The 16,127-nt window shown below is 41.4% G+C and overlaps 1 long non-coding RNA gene across 1 annotated transcript in view; it reads left to right on the top strand.

Annotated features, from left to right (window-relative positions):
* The window catches only part of LOC146775983 (uncharacterized), a 243,199-nt gene extending 234,825 nt beyond the window's left edge, over nucleotides 1-8,374 (top strand). The window contains exons 3-4 of the long non-coding RNA XR_014972056.1: nucleotides 8,092-8,133; nucleotides 8,228-8,374. This is a non-coding gene — a long non-coding RNA (uncharacterized LOC146775983). The remainder of the gene's footprint in view (nucleotides 1-8,091; nucleotides 8,134-8,227) is intronic.
* Nucleotides 8,375-16,127: the final 7,753 nt, after the last annotated feature.

The raw sequence follows: 16,127 nt of genomic DNA, 5'->3' as shown, positions 1-16,127 counted from the left end.
CGGAGGTGATAGCCCTTTTGCAAGCATTTGAATTGAGTGAAGGACTGACTGTCAATATTTATACTGGCAGCCAGTATGCCTTCGGGGTGGCCCATATTTTCAGACGCCTCTGGGCAGAGAGAGGATTCTTGACCTCACATGGTACAAAAATTCTGAATGGTTCGCTGATAGAAAGGCTTTTGACAGCCCTGACCCTTCCCAAATGATTGGCATTAGTGAAGTGTAGTGCTCATAAAGCAGTTACTGATGATGTGGGGAAGAGAAACGCTTTTGCAGACCAGATAGCAAAAGTGACAGCCAGGTTAAAAACAACAAGGACGTTTATGGCAGGACCTGCTAGGTGGGTACCAGATGTTACCATGTTTGAAAATTCACTAGAGAGTGTTCAGGAAATACAGACTGAAGCAACAATTGAGGAGTTGGCAGTGTGGCAGGAAAGTAGTCCGAGAAGCAGAGATTGATGTTGCCTGATGCATATGTATTCCCTGTAGTTACCGTGGCACATGGTCAGGCTCATATTAGTGTTAAGGGATTCTGTAGCTTATTGGATCCTGTGTGGCAAAATTATAATATCTCAAAGGTTGGTTGCTGCGCACCTAGTGAAACACTGTATGATTTGTATGAAGCACAATCCTGGAAAAGGTACCCCTATACCTTCTGGTAATTTTGAGACACCTTCTCTTCTTTTCCAGGTACTCCAGGTGGATTACATCGAGATGCAACAAGTTAATAATTTGAGATATGTGCTAGTGGTTGGTTGTGCATGTAGCAAATGGATTGAGGCTTACCCAACAAAAGAAAAAACAGCCATGGCAACGGTGAAGGCTCTTATGAAGGAGTTCCTGCTGCGTTACGGTTTGCCCCGTTTGATTTGTAGTGACAATGGAAGTCACTTTAATGCAAAGATGATCCAATTGGTGTGCGATGGACTGCACATCAAGCAAAATATCCATGCAGCAAATCCTCCTCAGCCAGCAGGCTTAGTTGAGAAGTACAATGTTACTCTCAAGATAAAATTGGCTAAGATTAAGGAAAGTACTGTGTTACAATGGCCAGTTGCATTACCCCTTGCTCTATTATCCACCAGAATGACAGCCCATTCTAGAATTGGACTATCACCATATGAAGTGGTCTTTGGCCATCCCGCAAATGTGTGCGGCGTCCCTAGACTGAAAAAGTATTCTGAAATGGATTATCCTTTGTTAGTCGTTTATTTGTATGATCTCACTAAAAGTCTGCGTTCTATTCACCAACAGACACACAAGGCTTTGCCTCCAGCACCATAGGGGCCCGGGCATACCAAACAGACTGGTGACTACATACTTGTGAAAAAGTTCCAGATACGAGACAGCTTGGAGACTAGGTGGAAATGGCCCTATCTGGTCCTCATCATGACAAGAACGGCAGTGAAAGTGGATGGCCGTAAGCATTAGATCAACACCTCCACTTCCGGCGAGTGCTGCTTCCCCTCCGCTATGTTTGTTGGGTACAAGAGGGGATAGGGGACCATGAAATGGATAAGGTTCCACGTTTTGTTCCCTTTTCTGACACCCAGCTGACTTAGGCGCAGACGGAGGAAGAGAGCGAGGCAGTCTTGACAGCGGCAGCCTCAAACAACCCCAAACAAATTAGGGCTGCACAGGCTTCTTCTTCATCTGATTGGCAGGAGCTTAAGTCTCAGTCTCCAAAACCCCTGAATTCCAGATCCTTCTCCGTGATGAGACAGTACCTGGAGTAGAAAGGTATAATTTGCATCCTCGAAGGAGGGATAGTGCACCAAAAGAGAAGTGAGTGTAGCAGGGATGGGCTTTGTGGATAAGATTCGTGAAAATGCCCTTGTTTCTGTGTTTTTCTCAATTAGATTAGGGATCAGAAGATTGGTGCACTGACCGAGACGCAGGACAGGATGAGTTGAGGGTATCTTCCAAGGATGGAGAGCGCCCTATCCTGAGAACAGTGAATATTTGCTGATGGGCTGCAACAGTGTGGCTCAATAGCACCCACCGAGGATTGAACAATAGAAGCCTACCAACGAGGCTTGTAACGGACCCTGATCTTCTCACCGTTTTTATTTTTTTCCTTTTTTGTGTCCTTTCCACCGTTGGTTCCATTATATCACGTCTCTTTCTCTGGTGTTTTCATTTGTAATTCTATAGTGAACATGTATCTTTTTGGCCGTCCTGTGTAGAAGATGAACAGTTTTTTGTTGCCCTGCGACCGGGCGGGAGGGGGGCTGTTCTGGGCATTGGAGTGTTCTGGAGTTACCACATCATGTGTTTATATCAGACAGTTTTCTCAGATTGTACTAAAAGAACTATGCATAGCAATGTTTTCTTAGACACACACCGGAAATTCTTTGGAGATAACACAGCTTGTTATCCCACTGTTTCTGATACCAGTTTATGGATTGCTTATTCCTTATCATTGGTAAATTATACATATGTTAGTCCTCCCCATTTCGTAGAGGCAAAAGGTGAATTCAGCCTGGGATATCCTGGACCTTGCTTATATTAAAGAAGGTAGAGGTGTACAGGGTACCCAGGGTGCATGCCCAATGTGTATTGTGGTGATTTGTACCTTGGTAAAAGAAACATCGCCCTGACAGGTTGACACTACCAAGATTTGATTGTCACTCAAGAGGCAGGTATTTATCCTGCATGTTGCCCTGTAATAAATAGTTCTGATGCTTATTTGTATCTCAATTGTCCTGGAGAAGTAGTGTACAAAAATGTAATGCGTTTAGGAAGAAAGGATGATCTCAGTATGAAGGGAATGAATACTAGATATGCTCCATTAGATTATCAAGGTCCTCTTTATGCACATCCAGGTTTTTATTTTTATCAAATGGTACGTATTCTTATATGTACAACAGTAAAGAGGATGTGGCTTTGGGAATGGTGCTGCCTCTTGAGGTACTTTGCAGGTACAGCAGGCTAAGTATAAGATTGGTAAAAGAACATTGACCAAGGAATTATGTGAAGGCGTTACCGATTTGGAAGTTAATAATTACAGTAAGGGTATCACTTTTGGATATATCCTTTCCTCTATTATTACATTTGGTGGTACCGCCGTGGCCAGGGGTGAGTATTTTGGGTATAAGTTGCAAATGTTATCTAATTCTACAGTGGCAGCTTTACGGGACATAACCACTCAATTGGAAAGTATGCGCATTTCCTCTGAACAAACGAGATATGCAGTTGGCTTTATTCTATCTAAGAATGGTGGTGCATGCACAATAATAGGAGAGCAGTGTGTGGGCGGTATCAATAATATGGAAAAGAATATCACTCAGCGTATTCTAGATATTTTGGAAAATGTTAGAGGGATGGAGAGCGGTAATTGGAGCTGGTCCTTTTTGATGGTTGGGGTTGGATTCTAGAAAAAGTAATATATTTCATTGTCCTTTTAATTTGTTGCTGTGTTTTGATTCAGTGCCATCCCTTATGCTGCGCTACTTACCTCACTCCCAAAAGGATTTCAGTTCATGATACCAACGCCACTATAATGCTACAAAAAGAGTTTGATACTATCATGCAGATCGATGAGGGGGTATTTGGTTCTACTACTTCTCTTGCAGGTTCAACTCCTGATGTCACTCCTACTGCTAAAGTTTAGTGTCATGTTCTTCTTTACATTGGTTATGCATATATACATATTCGTACCTGACATATTATTGTTTGAATGACTGTATTTCTCTTTTCACTGTTAGAATTTTAAAGACCCTTACCTGATAGCAAGAAGAAAGGTGTCCGTATTAGCATATAATGCAAAAAGGAGGGTCTGTTAGAATTGAAATTAACGTTGTCATATTACTCGTATTTTACCCAATATTATGTTAGCATATATAGCTAATACATTATATTTGCGTACTGTATGTAGACGCAACTAGTAAATGCAGATGTTATGTAAGTTAGGTTGACATCTGTGCCACCATTTTAGTTCTCAAAGACGCCATTTTGTATTATAATCGAAACTGTTACTTGATCATTTACGAGAAATCCTCCTTGGTAAGTTTTGTTTCCCTAATGTTGAAACTTGCTTATTAGCGCATTCCTTTTCTGTTACATAGAGGCCTTCTCCCACCTGTCTAGAGGGGAGGATAAGCCAGACGACCTGGAGCAGTCGATAGCTCGAACCAGGCTGAGGAATTAAAACTTCTATTCTGTACCCCCATTGTATTACGACAGCTGCCAGTTTTTTTCCATAGTAGACGGGTCTTTGTGGGCTCCGCAACATACATAATGTAACTTTATGCTTACTAGAGTCAGACCCTCATCAGCCATCATAGGAGGCTAGTCATATTGGACTCCGCTGCAGTGTATTATGTGAATAAACTATTTTGCTTGTATTCTCTACTGCGTCACCGACTCTTCATTAGTGGAAAGCTAGAGGAGGTCGAGAGTGACCCGGGTGGCCCTAATTGGGTCACTTCCTTCAATGAGTCTGTAACGCACCATTTCATTGGCAAATATTTAATAGATGAATTAGGAAGGATGAAAACACTTTAATTGAGGTGAATTTATATTTACATGGTATTTTTAGGAAAACATTGCTTATGGGTTCCTATGGACACATTAGGTGATGAGACACTGATGAGTGACGCCTGTCCACTAGAACCACCAATTGTGTAAAGGTAACATTCAGAATATTTCAATTAATACTTAACCTCTTCAGTGCCCATGACGAGATAGTCTCGTCATGGAGCACGGTTGCGCTGTGCCCATGACGAGACTATCTCGTCATGAACCCCGCCCGCTAATGTAACGCCCGGCACAGGGTGGGGAAAGGGCGTGGCACTGAAGGGGTTAAAGAACAATTTTGTTGATGGGACTCATTTTTTCAGTGTCAAAAGTCATACTGGGCTTTTAAAATTTAGGATTGATGAGATATCGATTCATCAGTGTATAGGATAGCAATTCGAATTTGAGTGAATTAGAAGGTTATTTCAATTATAATAGCTAGTCTGACAATTTAGTGAGTCAGCAAAGTGTCCACCTTCTCTGGGCCCACAGTTAATTGCCATCCATTGCTAAATATATATTTATTTGTTTCCAATAGTGGCAACTCAAGAGCTTTCAGCAAATTTGCTATTGTTGGCCAGCTGCAATATTGTGATGGCCAGTGGGCATTTGGTTGGGTTTTTAGAAACATCTTCTAAATGCTATTATTACAGAAAATCAACTAAACAATGTCTTTGGCATGCTGTGTTACCCTGAGCATCATGAACATAGTTTTTTATGGTTGGAGGCTCCATTGTTAACAACCATAGCTAACACCATGGCAGGCCTTTTGATCCAATGCATCTGGGAGTCATGCAGTGGCTAAATCCCCAACTAAATATGTCAGAAAAGGGAGCCAGTTGGGGTTCGGGCATTTGCAAGAAGACAGTTCACCCACTTTTTGAATGAAATCTGACAACCATGGTTTTTGCGGAGTTTCACATCTGGTTATGCATGGCAGATGACCTGCTTCTGCCAAACCTTAAATGAAGCAAATATTCATTTTCTAACTACAGGCATAATAATAATAACAATACAGTCTTTATTGTCTTATTCATAAAAATCATTAGAACATGCAGAACCATATGCACACGAGTTCATAAGACAAGTTTAGGAAAAATATACTGAGTGCCATTAATTAGTATACTATGTACACTGCCATGTATGTCCTGGATAGCATAAGTACATAGTTGTTATGGAGACATACTAACTTAAATGATTGTCAATACAAATTTTGAAAATTGGAAACTGCCTAACAAATGTGAGACCACTTGGAGTTTTATCTGCAGATGATAAGTTGGATATTGTAGAAACAATGTTATGTTTTAGCATTATGTGGTTAGGAGAATAGGGCCCTCATTATGAGTGGCCAAGATAATTGCAATATGTGTGATTAGCACTCATATCGCAATTAAGAGTTTGGCTGTGTAGAAAATGTGACTTTTCTGCACGGTCTCCCCTGATTTTTCATCTTGTTTTGGACACTATCTTTTCTGCTAATAGGATGCTGTACCCTATGACACTGCTATTAAGTTCCATAGAGTGTGTGGTCTGGTCACCTAATTGGTCTATTTGACTGACCCCTAAATCCATTGTACAAGGCACAGACAATGAACCTATAAGTAGAAGTGAAATATCATATGTGGGCTGCAGTGGATTATTACTACACTCATATGTATGACAGAAATATCTGCCTGCTAAGAGCATCACTGTAGTCTGACTGGGCTGCAGTTTAAATGCTTTTCAGTGACACATGGCAAGGGAAAGTGTTTCTCCATGGAGGAAAAGGCCATTTTAATATTGTCATACGCCAGCTTTAAAGTGTTCCATATAAGCCCACAGGGTCAGGTGCTAATATATTACAATTGTGCACACCACTAATAGTGTGCTCACACAGTGAAATAAAACCCACAAGCTATTTCACTGTGTATGTTTTGCCTGTCAGTTTGGACTTGACTGTTCCCATGGTCAAGGCAAATTTGCATGTGGCTGTGTCCAAGCTGGAATGGCACGGTGAGCAAAAAAACTATGGATTTAGGCCCAGATCTCTGTACTGAGGTGAATGTTTAACAATGTTCAGCATTCCATCCACTATCATTTTGTGCTGCTATAGTCAACCTAAGGGGGATGGGTATGCCCAGATGTGGGTCCTGTGCCAACTATGTCATTGGATTCAAACTAGCCTGGCTGATGAGGGATGATACCCCGAAACCGGGCCAAGGATACTTGTTGCCTGTCAATACAGGACCTGGCCTGGAAATTTGGGCTGTACTGTTCCCATGGGGAGCAGGGTCAAGACTGATTTACATGTGTCTGGGTTCAAGATGGAATGGCATGATGAACAAAAAAATTATGGATTTAGGGCCAGATCTCTGTACTGGGAGTGAATGTTTGACAATGTTCAGCATTCGGTCAATCATCTTTTAGTGTTGCTCTACCCTTTTTGCTGATGGCTTAGTTGGGTTTAAACTCTGTATTTCTTATCTCCATTTCAGGGAATGTGAAATGCGAAATAATAATGTCATACTCAAGTTACAAATTTAAATGTGGAATCAGATTTATGGTAACTTAAGTGGCAATTTTGTTAAAGAAATTGTTTTGTCACTCATCACACCTCCCGAACTGTAATACACATGCTTGGCTTGTAACATAAAGGACTCTGGCTCAGAGGATAATAGTCTGCTTCTGAACCCATATATTGCAAATTAGGGTTAAGTGCTGATCACTTAGCAGGGATCTAGGAATTGACAGTTAGAAATAGCCAAACAAAGGGCAACTTTAGCACTACCTCTTTTGACTTTGAGATGCCTGGGAGGGCTTCTCCTATTCATTCACTACACCTTCCTCCACAACCAGTCTCCAGTTCTCGAAGGGAAAGACATTTTTATCCTGGCTCATTGGAGAAGAGCTACTCTAAATAAGGGAGTTGTTAAGGAGATAAAGCCAGGATCTCACCTGGTATGCATTAGCACTGGATTGAAACGGTCGGTCACAAAGAATACTCCCAACCTCCGGGTCAAGCAGAAAAGTGTCAGCTATATCAAGGCCTAATCCTGCCTACCCCTAAAGTGGAGCTGGAAAGGTAGGCTTCGTTTTGGGTGTCACCTTGAAATCCCTCTCTCTTTTCTCCTGTAATTAACTAATTCTTTTTGAGTTATGAAGAATACTATGCTTTTTCCCTACACCTGACTGAATGTAGGCACATGTAGGAGAAATACCTGACAATTCCCCTTCCATCTAAATGTTCTTTAGAGCTGCCCTTCTGGATAGGCTGACTAGTTACTGAAAAGAAAAGAACATAATGTAATTGCTCGAATTCCACTAACTAGTAGGTAATATATAACTATTACATGCATTCCTTGGAACTTGCAGGTACAGTACATACCTTCTCAAAAAACTGTAACAATTAAGCATTCCTTCATGCCTCATATAAAAGTAAGTTTTCATGCAGACCTAAAAATATAAATGACAAATATAACATAAGGTTAATTCAGCTTTTAGTACAATTATTTACCTTTGAAATCATTCATTATTCCCGATTTAAATACTACTAATAAATGTCCTTGTATTTTTTTGTTTCTTTAATTGACAGCTGGAACACAGAAAATAGACACTATTCCCAAAATACGAACAGGTAAGTTATTCTCTCAAAATAATTAAGCGCTTCCAGCACGTTAACCAGAAGAATTTGATAATGTCTCCTCATTGTATTTTTTGCTGTATCTTAGCAGCAAACACAAAACAAAAGAAGACGTGAGTTACTCCAGGAGAGCACACTCACCGTGATTCTCCACCCAATGCCGAGACGACAGGAGCCGGAGCCACAACAACACCTAGAAAACAGAGGCACAGAGACACCAGGAAAGGATGCCGACTGGAGCTCCACACCAGGTTAGTTGCTGAAAGCAAGCAGTAAGTCACTCTGACAACAAACGACTACCTACAAGGGAGTGCACCTTCTAAAAGGCTACGCGCTCCTCCCCTTAAGGCAGCTGAAATATTCTGGCCCTGCATTCGGGCAGGTCCGACAAGACTTGTCTGCTTGGTGGGAGCTGGATTCTTGAAACAGGCGCTCCTGGGTAATTTTACAGTAAGGCAAATATGAAGTGTTGCAAAAGAAGGGGTGGAATATAGGACTAGATGGGTGTTAGATTTGGCATCCTTTGGCGTGTTTCCCCTAAGTTTTTGCTTTCTGACCTCCCGGTTTTGACTCTGTTTTTGCTGGCTTAGTGTTTCTGCACACTTTTCTCACTGCTGATCAGTGGTAAAGTGCAAGTGCTCCTGTGGTAAAATGTGTTATGGATTGGTGTTTCCATGATTGGCCTATTTGATGTATGTGTCAGTCCCTAGTAAAGTGCACTGAGTGTGCCAGGGCCAGTAAATCAAATGCTGTTAAAGGGCTGCAGCACTGGAGTGTGCCACCCACACAAAAAGCCTGTAAATGTAACCCTGGGCTGGCATTGCAGAGCCTGTGTGCAGTCTGGGACAGCATGTCGACTTGGCAATTGTACCCACTTGATCAAAAAACAAATAAATAATACGGGGTCTAATATACCAGCCACCTTCTAGAGGAACAAGAGAGCTGAACACCTATGTCATGAAGAGTAACACCACAAGAAAATATGAAGGATTATAGAGTGAAGAGACCCTTGCAAATGGTTGGATTCCCATCACTCACCAATGTGATCATTATCATCATTTGGGTATCCATCCTACCTTCCACTTGCAACTCTTGATCATAGAGGGATATTGAGTGGATTATATCCTAAAAAGGGTCATATAGGAAGGGCAAAAGATCAGAGGAGAATTAGGCTCTCATGAAACCAACAAGGAAATCCCAAAGTATATGTGGGAGTAATAGGTGCAGTGCAATTGTGTTAGTGAAAATAAAAAACTATTTACAAGAGAAAAATATTTATTAGGGTATCTATTGTAATCCTTATTAAAAACAGTGCAAAGAAGCAGTTTCAAAAATTACTGCTTATAAAAACGGTCGACATGTTTCAGCCTCCTGGACTAATGGTCCATGGCTTTCTTCAGGACCTGTCTGTTAATGTCATTGCTACTGCATGAAACCAAAATGTGTCAAAAAACAGTGAAAATAATAGGAGAAAAACAATACACATAAAGGTTGGAATTAATACAACCTCTGATGCCAATTGCAGATCCTCCGTATCGACCGGATGGAGAAGGCACCTGTAAAAGATATTTAGATCATGGTACTCTTAATGACAAACAAAAGGGGTACAGAATCTTACAACTGGTGAGTAGTACAGAGGTATAAATATTATTAGCCTCAAGACAGCTTCAAGCTTGTAATATAACGTGATTAGAAAATTGCTTTGCTCACCCGTCTGGTGCGAGGACTGGACCTCACCTGGTAACAACTCAGGTCAATAAGGCCCCACTCTGACAAACATAAAGGGAGAGGGGACAAGTAAAGATAGATCTCCTGAACAACTGTATCAAACTACCTACTTAGTCCCCCCACATGTCCAAGCCCCATATATGCCAAAATGATTACTTCACTGCCAACTGTTCAGAGAAGTAAAGTTATACTCTGGTGCCAAATGTGAGATTAAAAAACCTTATTAAAAAATGGCAAAAAACAGTGTATAGGAATAACAAATTCCGATGCAATCAGCAAAAGACAACTTCATTTTATTCATGTTTCTTCAAACGCCAAATCTGTGTGTACCACTCTGGTATTTAAAGAAAAACCAGAGGCTCAGACCATCAGAGTAGGTAACCCATATCATTGGGTCAGTATACATGCTCTCCAGAGCTCTGTATAACAAATAGAGTCAAGCATAACTACAAATGTCTCTACTATGATGTTATAAACTGAAACATACCACCCATGTATGGTAGTTAAACAAGCAAGGAAATATTGCGTTATTCAAACAGTCAGAAAAAGAAACCGAGATGTATTAAAGACGGCATAGTCAAAGCCCAAAACAAATAGCAACCGCACCCGGAACCTCACCTGTCCATCGTTGCCTCAAGCTCAGACCGAGCTCAATGTGTAGGTAACTTACAGGGAGTTTGGTCGGTCTTTTGTGTCATGCGCGAGTCACAGCTGAAACGAATTCGAACCACTGTGTCGCTCTCTACCGACATCACAGTGCACTACCCAATGACGTCACATTCGTAGGGAACTGTAGTTCTTTTAGTGTCTAATCGCTCGCTCGCGTGTAGGTTTGTACTTTACAATGTCACAAAACACCATATCATGTGCCACACCTCCTACTGCTCCAGAAAGACGCGCTTACTAGAAACTAAAAAAGGTAGTGGGAGTTCTTTATAAAAAAGTAGTTTATTAATCTCAAGAACTACAGATTGTCGTTGAAAGCCTCGGAACTTGTAGTTCCTAGTGGAACCGCAGATATTAAGAAGCTGTCTTGCGTAATACAATCCTAAAAATAGTAGTTCCTTACTCAAAGTCCACTATTAGAATTGAAAATCAACAAAGGACTAATAATCCCAATTTCTGGGTTGCTAAGCAGAGGTCTTAACATGTCTAATTTGATGTAGATGGTCATAAACGAACTCCTTTATATCGTGTGTCATTATATATCCTAATAGTGATCAGTCTCCCTACCTAGCAATAGGCAGGCTGAATAATCATGCCACGGAGCTTACTATGCTGCTGTGATATCAAGACAATATTTAAAAAGTTATCTGATGTTGTTATTGTGGTCTACCATTCCTTATATCAGGAATATTCCTGATATGCCATTATATATATATATATATATATATATAGGTAGTGTCATTGTCATCTTCCATCTAAGTAACAAAACAATGTATTTTACTTCACTCCTTAATAGAGCCAAGATAGCACCCACAATAATTGTTCTTCCTGTGGAGTAGAGCAATCTGCTTGAAGCGTGCATGTGTGAATGAATGCACATGAATGACTTACTGAGCTGCTCTTGTAGAATCTCTGAAAACAGTGTCAATACATTGTCTCCGTTGTATTTGTTTATTTTTTAGATTTCATCATTTTTAGTTCTGGATTAGCCTAGACCTTTTCATTTTACTAAAATGAAACTTATAATGGACTTTTATATAGGGTTTTTCAGCCAGCCCACTTCACACATTGCTCTGTCATTGTGTTATTCACATTTTTCTTCACCTCACTACAGCTTACAGCCTAGGACCCTGATTTCGACCTCTTCAGCCATTGGCTGACTTCACGGCCACTGATGGCATTTTACAAGCAGCACATTCTCTCATAAAGTAGTTCCCTCCAGAGACTACTATGACAATGTGTGTATTTTGAGACTAACTAAATATTTTGGTCTTTAGCCAGCATTTATTTAGATTGACAAGGGCCCAGCAACTTTCCAACCAACACATTTTGCAAAAACAAAACCAAGCAAGCACCAGTTCTATTGGCTTTGGCAATGCTTGTTTGTTGCAGTGCTGCGTGGGTACAAATCCGAGAGGCAACTGCCCCACACCAGGCTTGACCACTGTGAAACTTTCCAGAACATATGTTTTCATCTGAATGATTTCTCTTGCTTAATATGTTTGTATCTAAATTAATGTAATACTGAACAGCACATTTATTCAAATAGAAGACCTTAACACGCCTTACAACAGATGATGATGATAATAATAATTGAAATAATAATACATTTAAAAAAAGACAAAAATTGCTTGGGAAAATGAAAACTTTAATAATTTTGCAGTCTAAAATTGTTGATAATTTCCCATTGGTCTAATATCTGAATGGCTTTCGATATCAATGCACTGTTCACCCTTAACCTGGAAGGAGTTTTCCTTTTATGCCGCATCCTTCCCTCAAATCCTAATCTCCCACAGAAATAAAATTGTCTAAATCTGGTGGTCACCAGGTACCCACATCCCCAAATTGTCGATACAATGTTGGGGTCTGCATGTAAAATTACAAATTAGGTAAAGCGACCAAGAGAGACTAGTACCTATACCCTTCACAGGGTAACATTGGGACAGAGATTAAATTACCGTGCAAGGCTACATGTGAATAGAGAAACTGTAACGCAGTAGGTCAGGCATGTCAGACCACGGGTACAAGAAAGAGAAACTAAAAAAGAAACGTATAAAAGAGGACAAACCTGACTCACGCACAAGCATAGAGGGCACAATAGTTAGGAGGACACATATTCTGAAGACTCTCACACGTACCGATATACATCACTGGACGGGACACAACTAAAAAGGGTAATCAATGCATTGTTTATCATGGGTTGCATGGATGACAGCAAGACCTATATCCTCCATGCAGAACCCCTTGCAGAAATACACCATGATACAATTAACACACAAAAGAATTAGGAAAAAACGTCACAAGATTTGCTCCACCATCTACGGAAAGCAACAGCTGAAAAAACGTGACCAAAGAATCCATGCGGCAGTCACATACAGAAAAACAAATTAGCCTACGCAGAGAAACTCCCTCAGGTTTTGATGGCGTTTTATTCCCATTTTTACCCTCAAAAACGTATTTACTTCAGTCTTCAGAGTTGAGTTTGTGAACACCCACAAACCTATACATTTACCCAAACATTCAGGTGTAATTCACAACTTAGGGCCTTATAACAATGTCGGTCGGACACCGTGGCAGAATGGAACTGGCTGACTATTTGTCAGCGGTTCCACTCGCAGCATTAGGATGCAACCAACCTATGGGCGGTCAAAAACATCAATTTTTCTCTTGTAGCTTGTGCGGCGGTCGGTCGGAAAAGGGCTGCAGCACAAGCTGTGATGGAAAAATGGATGAATACAGGGAATACATCCCTGCCACATGCCACATGGTGCAGGGATGTATAGGTGAGCACCATAGTTGCTCCCCAGACCCCATAGCAGAGGGCCAGGGGGCAAGGAGCCCTGCTAGGGACCCACAAAGTAACTTTCCGCCTTCCTTTTCATGGCTGGTGGACCGCCATGAAAAGGCAGGCGGAAAGAGACATCGTAATGCCGACTGTGGAGCTGAAGCTGGCTCTGCTGTAATTTTGGGATTGCTATTCCACCCGCAGCCATGGTGTGAGGAGCCCATCAGAAGCAGAGCAAAATTCCCATGTGGGTTTCCCACCGACGGCCAGTATCGTAATACAGCGGTTGGAGGGAAACCCATGATGTCGGAGGGAAAGCCTCCGACGAGCTCCTGGATGGCTTTTCGCCCGACATCACAATTAGGGCCTAAGTAAGAAGAGAGACAAAACTACACAAAAACACTATGGGCCTGATTCAGAAAGGGCCTCCACACTCGTGGGGGAGTCTCCACACATGGGGCGGAATCTCAGGAATGAGAATTTTCAGTGTGGAGACTACCCCACAATTGCATAGATTCTGCCCAATGTGGAGACTACCCCACGACTGCATGGCCTCCACCATGAGTGCGGAAGCCCTTTCTAAATCAAGCCCAGAGTATATGGCCTCCGTGTCTTTTTCCAGGATGTTTTAAATCAGTGAATGTCATTGTTTCACAATCTCATTCTCTAACATGCAACTTCCTCTGAAACGCATGCCACATATCCTACTATAAGAATGCAGATTGCACAAACACAAAACAGTCTGTTTTGTCTCGGCCAAGTAGAAATGTCAGCAAAAAGAAGTCATGTGTTTGGCAGTTTTTAAAATAAGGCTTTGCTGCATTCCAAACAGAGTTTTAACTAAAATAGATTTTTTAATACAAGACAGCTAGTACATTCATTGGGAAGGAAGACTATTTCGAATTGACTGGATGTTAACCCTTGCCTGAAAAATAATAAACATATCTTGCATTGTGTTCCAGCCATAGTGTCTGATTAGTATCTGGGACAATTGTGAACCTATGACTTCAGTCATTTTTCTACATTTACGCAACTTGACAGCAGAAATGGACAAATAGTTTAGTCATCACCTTTAAGTTTCGCTTTGCGTTAAATGAGTTCTCGTTTATGAGCACCTACTTTTTACTTTCTCATGTATTACACATTTAAATATTTATTTATAACGCTTTTATTTTTTGGGTAAATATAAGAAGAGCACAGACAGTAGAAATTAGAAGTCTGCTGGTAACTACAGCTTTGTTATGAAGATTATTAAACATGACATGGAACAGATTGAGTAAGGGTCATGGGGCCAGAAGTACAAAGAGTTTTTGAGGTTTGAAATGGTCTGATTCACTGCAAAAATGCTTTTTTAAATGCATCATCATCAAATTGCTATTCTGTATCTTTTTACTTGAATCACAATTTGTGTTTGCAACCCAAATCTGATTTGACATTTCGAAGGGCATCCCTTCCAAATACCAAATGGGCATGGTATGTATTAATGTTTTGCAACTGAATTCCGGTCACAAAACTTTAATAATTTTGTGACTACAAAAAAATAGTGGTACCCCATTTGCAAATGGGAAGGAGTCCCCTAGGGGCACCTTTCCCTTTGCGAATAGAAAAAAAATATGTCTTTAAGAGGAGGCTCTTCTGTAACAAACAAAACACCAGAACAAAACTTTTCTTTTTAAGTACGGTCCTGTTTCCTTTAAGGGAAATGGGGTGCATTCAAAAAAAAGTCTGCTTTAATAAAAAGAAATTCTTGTTAGTAGGGGTGAGATGGCTGAGGATGTTGGGGGGTTGGGGTTAGAAGTTTCTGTAGATGGTGGACATTTTGTCAAAGAAGTCCACCAGGAAGTAGCTGAGTTCCTGGGAAGGGGTGATGAGGCTGAGGGGTTGGAGAACTCTCTGATGATGTTGAAGAGTTATTTGCTGCGTTTGGAGCTTGCTTCAATGTGGTTGGCCAGGGCAATTCTTTTAGTCTCTTTCAGAAGTTGGTGTTATCGGTTGAGGGATGTCTTAAATGGGGCTCAGTCCGTGGGATCTTTTCTGGTGCGCCATCTTCTTTCAAGTTTTATGCAGGTGTGTTGCATGGTTCTAAGTTCCTTGTTGTACCAATTGGCATGCTTGGAGGACCTCTTGAGTTTGGTGGGTTTCCTGGGGGGGGGGCTCTATTGGCGCAGTCGGTGAACCAGGCGGAGAAGTTCTTGACAGCCTGTTCCAAGTTAGTTGTGGTGTGTGGACGAGGGGTGTTGCGCAAGTCAGTCTATTGCCTCTCTGAGACCTTGTTCCAGCTGGATGTGATATGCTGGGTCGCTTGGGGGTGGTGCAGGGGGATCCCAAGATGTTGAAGTGAATGATGGCATGGTCTGTCCAGCTGAGCTCAGTGATAAGGCTGTACTTGACTCTGTCACTTGCTGTGAAGACGAGGTCTAGTGTGTGTCCTGTGATGTGTGTGGGGTCATTGAAAATTTGGGTGAGGCTGAAGTTGCTCATACTCTCAAGGAGGATGGTGGTGATGGTGGTATTGTTCGGGTTGTCAAGGTGAATGTTGAGGTTGCATAGGGAGATGTAGTTTTTTGAGTTAATGGCAAGCGAAGCGGTGAATTCAGGAATGTAGTTGCAGAAACTGGGGCGAGGTCCTAGAAGTCTGGATGTGAGGGTTCCTCTGATGGTGGTTTTGCCGTCAGTTGGAAGTGAGAGTTGGAAGTTGAGGTGCTCCATGTTCGGGGTGAAGTCATCTGTGGTGGTGGTGCAATGGATAGTTTCCTTGTGGATGACTGCAATTTCACATTTGTGTTTGTTGATGCAGTCTTGTGTGCTA

Source organism: Triturus cristatus, chromosome 12 (assembly GCF_964204655.1).
Source record: "Triturus cristatus chromosome 12, aTriCri1.1, whole genome shotgun sequence".
In the NCBI taxonomy this organism is placed as follows: domain Eukaryota; kingdom Metazoa; phylum Chordata; class Amphibia; order Caudata; family Salamandridae; genus Triturus; species Triturus cristatus.
Note: the sequence above shows the minus strand (reverse complement) of the source record. Positions and strands in the feature narration are given on the sequence as shown.